Source organism: Jaculus jaculus, chromosome X (genome assembly GCF_020740685.1).
Source record: "Jaculus jaculus isolate mJacJac1 chromosome X, mJacJac1.mat.Y.cur, whole genome shotgun sequence".
NCBI classification, from domain to species: Eukaryota; Metazoa; Chordata; class Mammalia; order Rodentia; family Dipodidae; genus Jaculus; species Jaculus jaculus.
In genome coordinates this window covers 126,307,662-126,322,278 of record NC_059125.1, presented here as the reverse complement: position 1 = coordinate 126,322,278, position 14,617 = coordinate 126,307,662, and the positions used below count along the sequence as shown (strand labels likewise).

Genomic DNA, 14,617 nt, shown 5'->3' with positions numbered 1-14,617 from the left:
AGCACTTCATCATGTAAATGTAAAGAGCCTCAAGGGTTCTTCCAACTCCCCCCGCCCCCCAGGTAGGGTCTGGCTCTAGCCAGGCAGACCTGGAATTCACTATGTACTCTCAGGGCGGCTTCAAACTCCTAGTGATGCTTCTACTTTCTGCCTCCCGAGTGCTGTTACTAAAGCCATGCACCACCATGCCAGGCTTTCAAACTTTTTCTTTGAAAAACACTTTCCTGGACATTTCAAGTAGCTACTTTTTCCTTAGTTGGCCCCAACATGGAACCAGTGTCACAATCCTACTCCTGTCACTGCCCAACTGACCTTCTTTCTGAGTTCTCCTTTGGCTTTCTTTCTTTCTGGTGTTCAAGTCTTCCATGACTCTGTTTCCCTCAAAGAAGCCCTTCCCTAAGATCCATATCCCAGACTAATCCTGCCATGAAATCATCTACCACCTGCAACCAATATTCTCTTCCCTTTATACAGAACTGCATCATGAAGAAAACACAGATCCCCCAGAGAAGCCCTTTGTCTACCTCTAAGCCAGTGAGAAGGATCCTTCCTCCTCCTCTACCTTTTCTAGGAAATCAAACTAGCCAGGTCCACAAGAAGACCCTCACTGCAGCCATTTCTTCTGAAGCTTCCCTCCACTCTGCATAATCCTAACTCAAACCACAGAACTGACCAGGGCCTTAGCTTTCCCTCTGCCCTATTCCAATCATTGTCCATCCCTTCCTTCTTGCAGTAAAGAACTAGGCCTATTTAACTCAGTCCTCAGCGTTCCTTCCCATTCTTCTATCCATAACGTAACCAATGCTCTTCTTCTCAGAGCCAAAATGAAAAGACACCTATCTACTTAACTCTTCCTGAAAAAAATGATCACATGGTCAGACTTTTAAAAATCAGTTGTACATTGAGCTGGAGAGATGGCTTAGTGGTTAAGCGCTTGCCTGTGAAGCCTAAGGACCCCAGTTCGAGGCTTGATTCCCCAGGACCGACGTTAGCCAGATGCACAAGTGGACACACGTGCCTGGAGTTTGTTTGCAGTGGCTGGAGGCCCTGTTGTGCCCATTCTCTCTCTCTCTCTGACTCTTTCTCTGTCGTTCTCAAATAAAAAAATATAAATAAATAAAAATCAGTTGTACAGCACCTGTCTCTTGAGAAGCCCATACTCAAACCTGAGTATGTCTTCTTTCCCTGAGCACCTCTCTATTAACTTCCATGTTTAAAATCCCTTTTACAAGCCAGACGTGGTGGCACAAGCCTTTAATCCCAGAAATGGGAGAGCAGAAGTAGGAGGATTGCTTTGAGTTCAAGGCCAGCCTTAGCCTACAGAGTGAGGAGTGAGTTCCAGGTCAGCCTGGGCTAGGGTGAGATCTCACCTCAAAAAAAAAAAAAAAAAATCCCTTTTAGAGCCGTGTTAGTAAACTTCGGTGCCCCAAGGCCTGTGACTCTCATCTGCCAGAACTTCTCAAGGTTGAAGCCTCAGTTGCCCTATGTTACCAATATCCTCACGACCTACTCAAGATGGCCCGGTCAACCCTAAGCCCTATCATGGAACTTCAGATTCACCAAACCTCCTGTTCCCAGCTCTCCCAATCTTCCCTCCTACCTTGGCTTCTCCATCAAAATTTTACAGGTTCCTCCTCAACCTTTCACTTCTGTTTGAAGCCTCTGCGTGATTCTTGGAATCTTCGTTCCCAGTGGAATTTTCTAAGTTTCTTTCCAATATACTGTCATCTTCAAGTACCACTTGGTGACAACACCATAGAATGTGAGTACCCTAACTGCCCAAACATCCTCTATTGTGCCACCTACAGTCTCCATATAAGAAAGGTCCCTCCATCTCAACATTCAAGGACAGGACATATAAACAGAGAACGAGATGACCTTTAGAGCTCCCTTCCATCCTTGGAATTTTATTATCACTTAAACCACTCGCCACTCCAAATGCACCCCTCACTTCCTTTTCTCATAACACATTTAAGCAGGGTGATTTTGAGAAACAGCCTTCTAAGTTGAAGGAAGTAATGGGACTAATTCATGAAACCTACAAGTGTACTCCACCCCCAGAGGTCTCCCAAAGCTCTCTGCAATTGTATTCTACCTCTGTGTCCAGGGAACGACCTCCAAATCGCCTTGAGCATATCCACTAGCAGCACGAAGTTCCAGGCCCCCTTCCACACTCTAGCAAAGAGCCCAGAACACTGGGCTAGAGGAATGCTTGCCAAGGAATGCCTGTCCTTACTGTCTACTCTAGGAAACACCACGGATGAGTATCACCACGTCGACAGTTTGATCAGCCAACATTGAAAATTTCAAAACAATAAAACAAAAACATAGTGCTTCTACGGGAGGGGGGGAGGTGCCAGCGGAATTAGAAGGGCACCCCCACCAGCCTGTGGTGTTGGGCCTCCCGGGTTTGCAGCGTGCTTTCCTCCCGCCTTTACCTTCGATCACATCTTTCCCTACAACAATCTCCTCCGGCACCTCCATAACACGAAATCCCCAGCCCTGGTGCAGCCGGCTCCTCCCAGCCTTGCCCCGGACGTCCCTCTGGCCCAGCCTTCCTCTCCGCGGGACCCTGGCGAGGAGGGCCCCCTCCACCGTCCAGTTCACCTCCCTAGCCCTTCCCCAGCCTCTGGGCGCCCCTGCAGGGCTCTGTCCCGAAGCCTAACCTCGAAGAGCCAAGCCCACGAGGCCCGTCGCGGGACCCACCTCCCCTTCCTTCTCCCAGCACCTCGTCCTCCATGCACCGGGCCCCCGGGGCTCCTCGTCGTCGTCGTCCTGCCTCGTACCGCCCCCCCGTCGGGGACTCCACCCCCAGCCTGCCCCCGCCCCCAAGAAGGCCCCCTCCCCACCGCGCGCCGCCTGCGCCCTCTGCCCCGGCACGGGACTCTCTTTGGCCTCGGTTCCCCGCCCAGAAGCGGCGGCGGCGGCGGCGGCAACGGCTGCGGCGGCCCCAGCAGGAGCAGCAGCGGCGGCGGCAGCGGCGGCGGCGGCAGCAGCGCCGCCCCGGCCCCGCCCCGCCGCCTGCCGGAGCCCCACGCCCCGCCCGCCCGCCCCGCCGCCGGACGACTCCCCCCAGAAGCCCACCACTAAGCCCCCCCACTCTCCGGCCGCGATCCGCTCGAATCCAGCTCCGCTGGGCCTGCTGTCCGTTCCTCACGCCCCTTAGGACCCAGGGTGGGGGAGCCTGGGGTTCGCGGCCGTCCCTCTCCCTCCTTCTCCAAGGGCCGGGGGATTGCCCCTGATCCCGAAACCCGGCCCCGTAACCAGAGCCTCCCTTCTTCCAGCCCTCGGCTACGCTCTCAGACCCCTTGCCTCCAGGCCTGGCGCGAAGCGGGTTGAGGGCTTGCACGCCGGATCCCCCCCCCATCACATCCTCCTTCAATTTAAGCCCCCTCCCCACCGCGCCTGGCCCGGCAGCCCCCGCCCCTAGAGCGAGGGCAGCGGAGCCAGGGCGCTCCGAAGTCATCCCCCGCCTTTTTTCCAGGGACTCGGATAATTGCCCCTGCCCCCATCGCAGCACTCCCACTCCCGAACCCAGGCCCCGCCGCCACCTAGGGGTACCCCTTACCCTATGGTTCCTACACCCCAAAGCACAGGGGAGAAAGCAGCCCTCGGCGAGCACCCGTCGCACCTCCCTTCGGAGGCTTGAGGGTATTTTCTCCAGGTCTCTTCAAGACTTCATCACGGACATCTCCCCACCTCCCAAAAAAAAAAATAATAATAACAAGCCTTTTCTCGCCCTGCCCTGTTGGCCAGGCTCCTTTCGGATCGTCGGATCCTGGGAACATGGTTTAGGGACAGGTAGTTACAAGACCGTAGCCTCCACCTCCCGTTCCGTGGAGTGGGCTAATTCCTATGGTTTCCCCCCCAACAGAATCTACCGACCCCCGTTTCCATGGAGACCCCCGCCCAGCCGAGAGGAAGACTCTCTTGGATCGTGGTGAACAAGTCTCACCTGGCTAAAAGAGAAAGGGCTCCAGAAGGGGATCGGGCAGGGCAGGGACGGGGTACGAAGGTGGGAAGTGGAGGGGAGCTGTCCTGAAGGGAGGGGCGAGGACAGAGCAAGCTCCAGGGAGCGCTACGTCCGGGGACACGAAGAGGACGGCGCCCCCGGGGGGCAAGCTGAGCGGCCGCGGAGCGAAGAAGGGACAGGGTTGGGGAAAGGCTTAAGATAGAAAGAAGCGGGTGGGGGAATACGAAAAAGCCGGGGACTCCAAAGGGGTGGAGGGGTTGGGGGAGAGCAAAAAAGACGCACCTGTTCCCGGGTCGGCTCCGCGGGGAGGCTCAGGCCGCCACCCGAGCTCCCTCTAACCCACTCTGAGCCGCCACCCGCCTAATACTGCCGGGATCCGATGCCCCCCTCCGCCCCTTATCGCCACCGACCTCCTTCTCCTCTCTCGGCGGCGGCGACGGCGGTCGGACTCTAGGAACTGAGAGGAAGAAGGGAGGGCTCAGCAAAGCGGAGGAGAGACAGAGCCACACACTGGCAGCAGCCGCGGCGAGCGAAAGAGTGAGGGGGAGAGCGGTGTGTGTGTGTGTGTGTCTGTGTGTGAGAGCGAAGCCTGGTGGAGTGGGTGCCGGTCGCAGGGCTCGACGGGAAGTGGAGTCCGGCTGGGTCCGCGGGCGGCGCCAGTCCGCCCTGCATGAGACTACAACTCCCAGAATACTACCTACGCGGGGGGGGGATGATGGGGAGGAGGAGGCGAAGGGAGGGAGCGTGCAAGAGAGGGAGGGACGAAAGCAGGGAGCAAGCGGCGGCGAAGGGGGCAGAGCCAAGCAGCCCCGGTGACACTGGGAGGGGAGGGGAGGAGGAGGGGATCGCTTCGAGAACCGAACGGATTCCGGAGAGGGAGTCAGTGGTAGCTGCAGTAAGCCGGGCAAAAAGCTAGACTCCCAGGAAAGGTGGGGACACTCAATTCGAGGGGTGGCAAAAGCCCCACGCCCCCCCCACCCCGACGCCCCTCAAGAGGGAGCTTCAAGAAGGGAGATGATCAGGGAGCTCAGAGCAGGGGGTTCTCCGCCTTTCTTCAAACGTTCTCCACCTTGTGCCCTGACCTGACTTTCTCAGGCCACTGGTGCCAGAACCAGTGTGCAAACCGTAAGACCCCCTAGATCTCCCCTACCCAGCAGTACAGAGCACACACATTCAGTCCCCTTCTCTCAGGGGCCTGCGGGAGGTTTCCCTTGCAAGCTGGGTGTGACTCTTCCATCCCCCCCCCACATCGTCGTCGCCACCCCTCCATCTCCTTCTCCAGAACCCTCCCGAAGCTGGTGGGGCTCTCTTTTCTGTCTCCCCGCCATGGAAGACTCTCTCTAGGGGCAACAACCCACCTCCACCCTTACACTGGGCCCCGACCCACTAGTACCCCTTAGCGATGCCCTCCTCACCGAAATAATAGTGGGGGCGACCGGAGTTGGAATGGTGGCTACTTCTCTGATACCAGTCGTCCTTCGCCACGCTGACCCTGTGTAGAGATATAGGAAACGCATTAATAACTCTCCAATGTGGCCCCCTCCACGTTCAGATCCCTATGGATTCACGGTAAAGAGTGTGGTTGTTAGTGTAAGTGAGCAGAGGGTGAACCCTAGTCCTCAAACCCCATTCCAGCCATGAAAAATCCAAAGATTCACCCCCTTCCGTAAAAGCCATCAAATAACTTGGAGAGGAGGGTTAAATTATCTAAACCTCAAGGTCTACATGACTCCAAGCGACACTACCTTGTAGGAATAAGATACGAAGTAAGCTGCTCCCACGGGAGGAAAGTATAACCCCCGACGCCATCTACCCCCCAAACACGCACCCCTAGAAGAGTCAGAAGGCTGAGGAAGTGGGGGAGGCAGAGAGGGTGTCGAAGAGTGGAAGGGTTGTGGCAGGGAGGGTCAGCGGCCCCCAGAGAGCAGATTCCTGATGCTGAGAGGTGGGTTGGGGGGTGCGGCATATTGCAGAAGGAGTCTTTCCTCTCTTTTCCCGGAATCACCGCCTAACCCCGTCTAACACTCGGAGTTGCTTACCAGTTAGTCCCCTAGCCCCATTTGTGCGCGAGAGGCGGCCGGAGCTCAGCCGGGAAGCCCGGGCACAAACTCCGCGGAAGCTGGCCTTCACCGCCGCGCCGCCGCGCTAACGCGGGCCTCCCTCCCTCCGCTCGCGGCCCCGCCGATCTACCTTCGCCCCCGGCCGAGGCCAGACCCCGCTCGCAACTCCACGCCCCTACTCCACCCCCGGCTCCCCCTCCCCTTGTCCTCTCCCCGCCGGTCGGGCCCAGCCCCTAACGCCGCCCCGCCCTAGCGCTCGGTCCAGAGCCCAGCAAGTGCCCCGAACTCGCCCCCCGCCCCCACGCCCAAGCCAGTCCGGCCAGGCCTGGTTTCCCCCTCCCATCGCGCCCCGCCCCCCGAATCCACGTCCTACTTCGCCACCCAACTCGGCCCGATCCAGGTTCGGCCCGTGTCCACGCCACCAGAGTCCCCGGTTCGGTCCGGTGTATGGTCACCCACCCCGCCCTTGCCAGGGTGCCGGCCTGCCTGCGCTCGCTGAGCCTGCCGAAGCGCGCGGTCCCGCTCCGAGTCTGGGGCTGGGTGCCGATCTCGGTCCCCCGCGGCGTTGCAGCGTCTCTCCACGAGGGCTCGGTTCACGCCAGATCCGAACCCGCGCGGGGTGGGGGCCGCGGAAAGCAAGTTTCTTTATCCTCCCCCCCCGCCCCCGCCGCATAGCCACGCCGTTCCCGCCCCCGTCACAGCGCCCCCTTCACCTGGGCAGAGCCCCCTGGCCGCTGTCGCAACTTTGCTCTTCTCCACGCCGCTGGGGAAGAGAGCGAAGAGGGAGGAGGAGGGAGGTGGCGGGGAAGGGGGGTGCTGGGATCAGGCCGCTGGGCTCCCGGAGGACACGTGGGGGAGGAGGGGAAGGAGGAGGAGGAAGGGGGGGCGGGCCTGCAGTTCTCGGGGCTCCCCCTGCCAGCCCTGGGGAAGCCGGAACCTCGCCTGGCAGCCGCAGACCCCGCACTGGCCACGGGGGAAGAACGGAGCCACCTTCGCCAGCCAGCCCCCAGCTCCAGAAAGGCGGGGGGTGGGGGGGTGCGAGCAACGCTGATCGGGGTCGGAGAGCGATCGTTTTCGCTCCGTCTTGATATGTAACACGCTCTCCGGGTTTTGACTCAATCTATGGAGGAGGGCGGGGGTCTTGCCTGAGGGGGAACGCCCCCACCAGACACCCCGCCCCTCTTCGGGTCCCCCACTTCCCCACCCGGGGCGACCTTCGTGCGTGGTTCTAGCGCTCTAGAACCGAGGCCGCCGCGCTAGGGAGCAACCACGGCGCCGAAGTGGGACAGGTGCTGGGGAAAAAAATGCCATGGCTCGCTGCTTTGCCTCGCTACTTCGGGGCGGCCCACCCTGCACGGCAACCTCCCAGGCTTCCAGCCCCCTTGGGTGATTCTCAATGGGCAGCGCCCGTCTGGGCGTGGAGGCATCTGGATGTTTGGGGAGGGGTGAAAGACACAAGAGAGGGAGGAGGAGGACTGGGACGAAAGGTCTATAAAAGGGGGAAGCCTGCAGGACTTGTAGGTGAAAACCTGGCTCGAAGAGGAGCCGGGACTTGGCTTCTACCCATTTTCCAGGGGCTCTTCAGACACCGGTCTGAGCCCCTTGACCCTTCCTTTTACCCTCAGGACTCCCCGCCTAGCCAAAGGAATAAATTCTTGTGTGTGTTTACATCGCAGGCCATCCCCAGGACTAAAGGGCCGAGAAGCTTGCGGTCCACATTTGAACTCTGATGACTTTACATTAACTCTGAGAAGAGCGGCTTGCTAAGGAGCTGAAGCTGCCGACTGACTTGCTTTCAGTCTTAGGGTGTTTCTCAGCAGCTCCCAAACTGAGCTGATGGTGGGGACTTCAAAGGCATTGTCTCAACCTAGAGGGCATCAGGGGAGGCGCCCAGCATATTCTAGAGTAGTCATTTCTTTGTAAACAGAATATGAAATGAATGGCAGGAATCTGAAAAGGTAATCTTCATGTGCATATTGCTATTTTTTATTATATATTTACCTATAAAAAAGAAGCCAGAGGATCATTTGAACTAGAATGAATCCTTTGCAGGATTAATCTCTTCCTTCTCCCTGCAACCCCCCCCCCCCACACACACACACACTAGGCCTATTCTAGGTTCCATTTCTCAGCTTGTCATCTTTGGGAAGACTTTACAGATGCAGTTTGAGTACTTGCCTGCTAGGTCTCCCTCACCTGGTCTAAGGGATGCACATGAACACGGGAGCAGCTAAGGCTTCGTGTGGCTTCTCCATTGCCTGAGGCCTGGGGTTCTTTCTATGTCTCCTTTAATCTTCACCAATCTCAAAACCTATTGCCAGCAACATTTCATTGTAGGGTCATCATATTTTCCTTTGGGAACTGCGTCACTAGCTGTTTTACTTGAGCATACCTACCTTCCAATTCTCTCTTGCACACATACACACACACTGCTGTTAAAAAGTGTTTGAGCCGGGCGTGGTGGCGCACTCCTTTAATCCCAGCACTCGGGAGGCAGAGGTAGGAGGATCGCCGTGAGTTCGAGGTCACCCTGAGATGACAGAGTTAATTCCAGGTCAGCCTGAACCAGAGTGAGACCCTACCTCGAAAAAAAAAAAAAAAAAAAAAAAAAAAGTGTTTGGCCTGGTAAAATTGGGTCTGCCCGGAGACGAAACAGATTAGGCAAGTTCTGCTGTTGACAGGCCCAAATGCTCCAGAGACGTGGAGGAGTCCAGTGAAGGTGCAGGAAATGACCACTGTGTGCAGATCTAGCAGAATAGGGTGGAGGAAGTCAAGAATATTATGAGCCAGAATATGGACTGGATCCTGGCTCTTGGAGACAACTCAGACCATCTCCGCTACAAGACAGATCTGGAAGCTATGTCTGAGCACTTCAAGATGACATCACAAATGGTGGCCTGGAAGTTCTGGTGGAAGAATGTGAAGACGATGGTCCTCATCTGTGGGATGGCTTTTTGTTGTTGTGTTTTTTTTTTTGTTTGTTTTTTGTTTTTTGGTTTTTCAAGGTAGGCTCTCACTCTAGCCCAGGCTGACCTGGAACTCACTATGTAGTCTCAGGGTGGCCTCGACCTCACGGTGATCCTCCTACCTCTGCCTCCCGAGTGCTGGGATTAAAGGCGTGAGCCACCACGCCCGGCTAGGGATGGCTTTTATTATCATCCGCTTCCCTATGCTCTTTGCCACGCCCACTTACAGAGCTCCTCACCCCACCCTCCCTTCAAGGGCAACCCTCCATAATGGGGTCAAAGAGGGACCCTCTTCTGTTCTCCTCCACAAGATCACTGCTCAGTTCTTGTGAGACCCCTTTGTCACATTGTATGCCCCAGGGGCACCTTCTTGCCCTGGACCGACAAAGCTGGAGTGTGGTGGCATGTCCTGGGTCCTTTGAGTGGATTGGAGAGATCCAGATGATTCTGCCTGTGGTTGGGAGACTGTTGGTGGCTGGCGGGCAATAAAGACTTTTCAGTATCCCTTTCCAACAAAGTATTTGGGGGCTGGAGAGATTGCTTAACGGTTAAGGCGCTTGTCTGCAAAGCCAAAGGACCCACTTTCGGCTCCCCAGGATCCACATAAGCCCCATGCACAAGATGGTGCATGCATCTGGAGTTCTGCAGTGCGTGGAGGCCCCGCAGCATCTATTCCCTCTATCTGCCTCTTTATCTCTCTGTCTCTCAAATAAATCAATAAAAATATTTTTTAAGTATTTGGTTGAGCATTGTGATGCACACCTTTAATCCCAGCACTCAGGAGGCACAGGTAGGCTTGCTGTGAGTTCAAGGCTTGCCTGGGACTACATAGTGAATTCCAGGTCAGCCTAGGCTAGAGTGAGACCCTACCTTGAAATTAAAAAAAAAAAGGATTTGTCCCAAATTGTGCCGAGGGAACATGAAGATTTGGAAATAGGGTTAGCTAATCAACATAAGAACTCAAAGTGTATTACCTCCTGGAGGCCTGCGACTGTAGACTTTACTAATTCTGCTTTGAATTCCCTGATTTTAATTCTTCTAGCAGTTACTAAATCTCCACTAATCTTAAGGCCCTGGTACCTTAGAGCCACTCTGTTTCTTATTTTGAGTCTGAAATGGATTTTTGGACACCTCCGTTTGAATGAGTCTGTGTCTCACCATTTGGCTGCATCGTTTATCTGGTGAAATGAAGGTTGGGGCAAGATGGTTGTTTCCTGGCTGAAGCTCTGGCTTTTCTGAGCCCTTTCCTGTTGGGGGCCAGGCTTCCTGCCCTACAGGAGGTGATGGGAAACCAAGAAGCAGGGTGGGGAAAGCTGTGGGAAACCTTTAAAGAATGTAGATATCAATGATTATTTTATTTGAGGCTAGCACCATAACATAGTCATAATAATACCGGACCTTTGTATAGCATCTGAATGTTTACAAAGCCCCTCTTGCTTGTGCTATTTGTTTTTCAGTAAAACTCCTGGTTTTGTAATTGAGGAAACTGAGTCTCTCATGGTCTATGAGTGGCTTGCTCAAGCTCACCCAGCTAGTGAGTTCCTGAGCCAGGTCCTGCCTCTACATTCAGCAGAGTTATTTCCAAGATTCTACAGTACCTCTATTAAATGTCAAAATCATCCTTTTCAGGCAGTTTGTCTTTCTTTTCTTTCTTTTTTTTGAGGTAGGGGTCGCACTCTGGCCCAGGCTAACTGGCCCCTCTCTCTCTCTCTCTTTCTTAAATATTTTATGGGCTGGAGAAATGGCTTAGTGGTTAAGGCATTTGCCTGCAAAGCCAAAGGACTCTGGTTTGATTCCCCGGGACCCACGTAAACCAGATGCATGGGGAGGGGGGAGCACATGTGTCTGGCATTTCTTTTGCAGTGGCTAAAGGACCGGGCGTGCTCATTCTCTCTCTCTGTCTCTCTTCTAGCTCTATCTCTCTCTTCTTGGATATATATATATATATATATATATATATATATATATATATATATATATATATATATATATAGTATTTATTTGCAAGCAGAGAAACAGAGAGAGCGTGAAAGAGAGAGAGAGCAAACACACCAGGGCCTTCTGCCACCGCAAATGAACTCCAGATGCATGTACCACTCTGCATTTGGCTTTAAGTGGGTACTGGGAAATCAAACCCAGGCCTTCAGACTTTGCAAACAAGCACTTTAACCACTGAGCCATCTTTCCAGCCCCAGTTTGTCTTTTGTTCTGTTTTGTTTTCTGAGGTAAGGTCTCTCTCTAGCCCAGGCTGCCCTGGAATTCACTATATAGTCCCAGGCTAGCTTCAAACTCACAGTGATCCTCCTAACTCGGCCTCCCCAGTGCTGGGATTAAAGGCATGGGCCACCATGTTTGGCTGTTTTCCTTAATTATTTCTCCCATCACAAATATCTACTGACCCATTCCTGACACTTGGGAGGCAGAGGTAGGAGGATTGACATGAGTTCAAGGCCACCTTGAGACTACATAGTGAATTTCAGGTCAGCCTGGGCTAAAGGGAGATCCTACCTCGAAACCTTCCCCCACACCCCTACAAAAAGAATTGCATCAGGGCATGGTGGCACACACCTTTGATCCCAGCACTCAGGAGGCAGAGGTAGGAGGATTGCCATTAATTGCAGGCCAGCCTGGGACTACAGAATGAGTTCCAGGTCAGCCTGAACAGGAGTGAGACCCTGCTTCAGGGAAAAAAGAAAAAAAAAAAAAAAAGGATTGCTTGGAGGAATTCTGACAACCTAGTACTGTCTTGTCAATAGCCAGGAGTGAGACATCAGCAAACCCTAACATTTGATCAAGTAGTGCCAACCTGATACAGGAACACCCTATGTGGGCAGTAGGGCACCATTGGACCCATGCAAGTTATTATTGTCCATGTCAGCATCACACCCTCCTTAGATGTGGCACAGAGACCTAGGGATGACACTGACCTGGGACCTGTCCTCCAGAAGCTTAGGGTCCTAGGTCATTTAGGCTCCAAAACAACCTTGGACTAAATTCACAGGATAATTATGTTAATTCTGTTTTGTTCTGAAATCAAAAAGCCTGTCTCACTTGTAAAACAGCATGGCCCTGTGACAAAAAGAGAATCCCACTAATTGAGATCTTAAGAAAATTATCAGAATGAAGCAAACTAGGAGCTTCTGGTTGTTTATTTTCAGCACCTAAGTCAATTGAAAGTGAAGTCAGGTGTGGAAAGCAGTGTCTCAGGATGGCATGGGGGTTCATTCTGTCATTCCACTTATAAAAGGGGACCAGGATGTGTCCTAAAATGTTTTTCTTTAGGTTGCTTCTATGTTTCACTTCATGCTTCAGGGGTAGGTCCTGTAGGGGAGGAGAGGGTTTCTTGCCCCTATTTGTAGTTTCAAATCTCAGAAGCCGAAACACTGTTGCAAGCAGGCTTTCTGCTTGCAGATACCTTCAAGCAGCAGGCTGAATGTTGAGTGTTGGTTCCCTGAGAACAAGTGGCTTGGTCTCTGCCCATTCAATGCCCTATACCTAAATGGGGAAACAGTGTGTCTGTTTAAACTTCATTCTGTAAGCAGCCAACAAATTTTCTTAATTTTATTGCCAAAGAGGAGAAAATGAGGAAGAGAGCTAAGATCACCCCATAGGCCTCACCAGGTCAAGCCCCTCAGCCGGCTGACCACTCCCCTTTCACCCAAGATACCAGGCATGGGGGCACAGATTTATAATCCCAGCACTTAGGAGCCTGAGGCAGGAGGATTGCTGTGAGTTCAAGGCCCCCTGCTACATAATGAGACTCTCAAAAAAAAAAAAATTCTCCAGGGCCAGAGAGATGGATTAGCAGTTAAGGCACTTGCCTGCAATGCTAAAGGCCCTACATAAGCCAGATGCACAAGGTGGCACATGCTTCTGGAGTTCATTTGCAGTGGCTGAAGGCACTGGCATGCCCATTCTCTCTCTATCTGCCTCTTTCTCTCTCTCTCTCTCAAATAAATAAATTTAAAATAATTTTTAAAACATCCAAATAGGTTATTAATCATGGGCTGAGGAGATGTCTTCTTGGGTAAGAGTGAGTGCATGTCATGCAAGCTTCTGGGCCTGAAAGGGCCTGAGTTACCCTGAGTTTACCACACCTGTAACCCCAGTCCTGCGGAAGACAGAGACCAGAGAGTCACTGGGGCTTGCTGCTCAGTCAGTCTGGCAACAACAGAAAAAATAGCCACTCCAAGTTCAGCCAGACATTCCATCTCAAGGAAATACGAGGATGAGCAACGGAGGAGGACACCTAATGTTCTCTGGCCCCCACATCTGCACACATGTGCATACACTACACATATACACGTGCAAAACTTTTTACCAACCCCAGCCCTTAAGAGGCTGTTAGGAAGATCTTTGTGAGTTAAAGGCCAGCCTGGGCTACGTTGTAAACTCTAGGTCAGTCTGACCTGGAAGGTAAAAAGCTTTGCCTCCCAAAGCAAGTTATTAATCCAACAGACAGTGCCAGGAATGGGAGCAATCCTAAGAAGTGATGGGCCCTCCTCAAAAACGGACCATGGGGGGCTGGAGAGATGGCGAAGCGGTTAAGCGCTTGCCTGTGAAGCCTAAGGACCCCGGTTCGAGGCTCGATTCCCCAGGACCCACGTTAGCCAGATGCACAAGGGGGCGCACACATCTGGAGTACGTTTGCAGTGGCTGGAGGCCCTGGCGCACCCATTCTCATTCTTTCTCTCTCTCTCTCTCTGCCTCTTTCTTTCTCTGTCACTCTCAAATAAAATAAATAAAAATGAACAAAAATTTAAAGGAAAAAAGAAAAAAACACGGGCCATGGTTACCCACTGTGGTCAAAATCCAGTCCAGGAGCCTTTACCTAACTTTCAGGGAAATCTCTCGTCTGGTTCCATCCTCCTCTCCTTCCTCATCCATCAGAAGCCCTTGGCCCTGACTAAACTGACCCCTTTGCCGTGCCTTGGACAAGGCAAGCATTTTTTGCAGCTTGCTGAAATCTCACTGAATGAGTAGTCAAGACACTTTTTCATGCCACTTTGCCTGCGGAAGTGAGCTGCTCCTGCAGTTAGCTCATATAGTTAGCACTTCTACTGTCAACTGAATTTTTCCAAATGAGACTTTTCCTTTTTTTTTTTTTTTCAAGGTAGGGTCTTACTCTAACCAACGATGACATGAGACTCACTCTATAGTCGCAGGCTGGCCTCAAACTCATGGCGATCCTCCTACCTCTGCCTCCCATGTGCTGAGATTAAAGGTGTGTGCCACCACGCCAGGCTCCAAATGGATCTTACAGTCTTTGGGTGAAGGAACCCAGTGTGTCTCATTATTGTAGCAGCTCTTTTCTCTTCCCTCACCTTGCCACATAGTAGAACTTCTACAAAAGCTATCTAAGTGAGCGAATGGATTACCCATTTCATTCCCTTATACAAGAATGTAGAAGTTGAGGTCCACACCTGGCTTCCCTTTTTGCCAAAACCTCATTTAAAGTCTTCATCTCTCAAGTGCTGGGATCAGGTGGGGAAAAGCCAAGAATAGGGGCTGGAGAGATGGCTCAGTGGTTAAAGACACTTACTGTCAAAGCCTGACTGCCTGTGTTTTTTTCTTTTTCTTTTCTTTTTTTTTTTTTTTTTCGAGGTAGGGTTTCACTC

At 53.0% G+C, this 14,617-nt stretch overlaps 1 protein-coding gene across 6 annotated transcripts in view; it reads right to left on the bottom strand.

The window, feature by feature from the left end:
- The window catches only part of Bcorl1 (BCL6 corepressor like 1), an 88,566-nt gene extending 81,683 nt beyond the window's left edge, over positions 1-6,883 (bottom strand). The window contains exons 1-2 of one of the 6 annotated variants that reach the window (XM_045140268.1): positions 6,747-6,883; positions 5,389-5,465 (exon numbers count right to left, since the gene is read on the bottom strand). The gene's annotated coding sequence lies outside the window, so the exon portion shown is untranslated. Of the gene's footprint in view, positions 1-1,600; positions 1,754-2,706; positions 2,733-4,255; positions 4,350-4,383; positions 4,540-5,388; positions 5,466-6,746 lie in introns of those variants that run through there. The other 5 variants (XM_045140272.1, XM_045140267.1, XM_045140269.1 and 2 more) reach the window with 5 other exon arrangements.
- Positions 6,884-14,617: the final 7,734 nt, after the last annotated feature.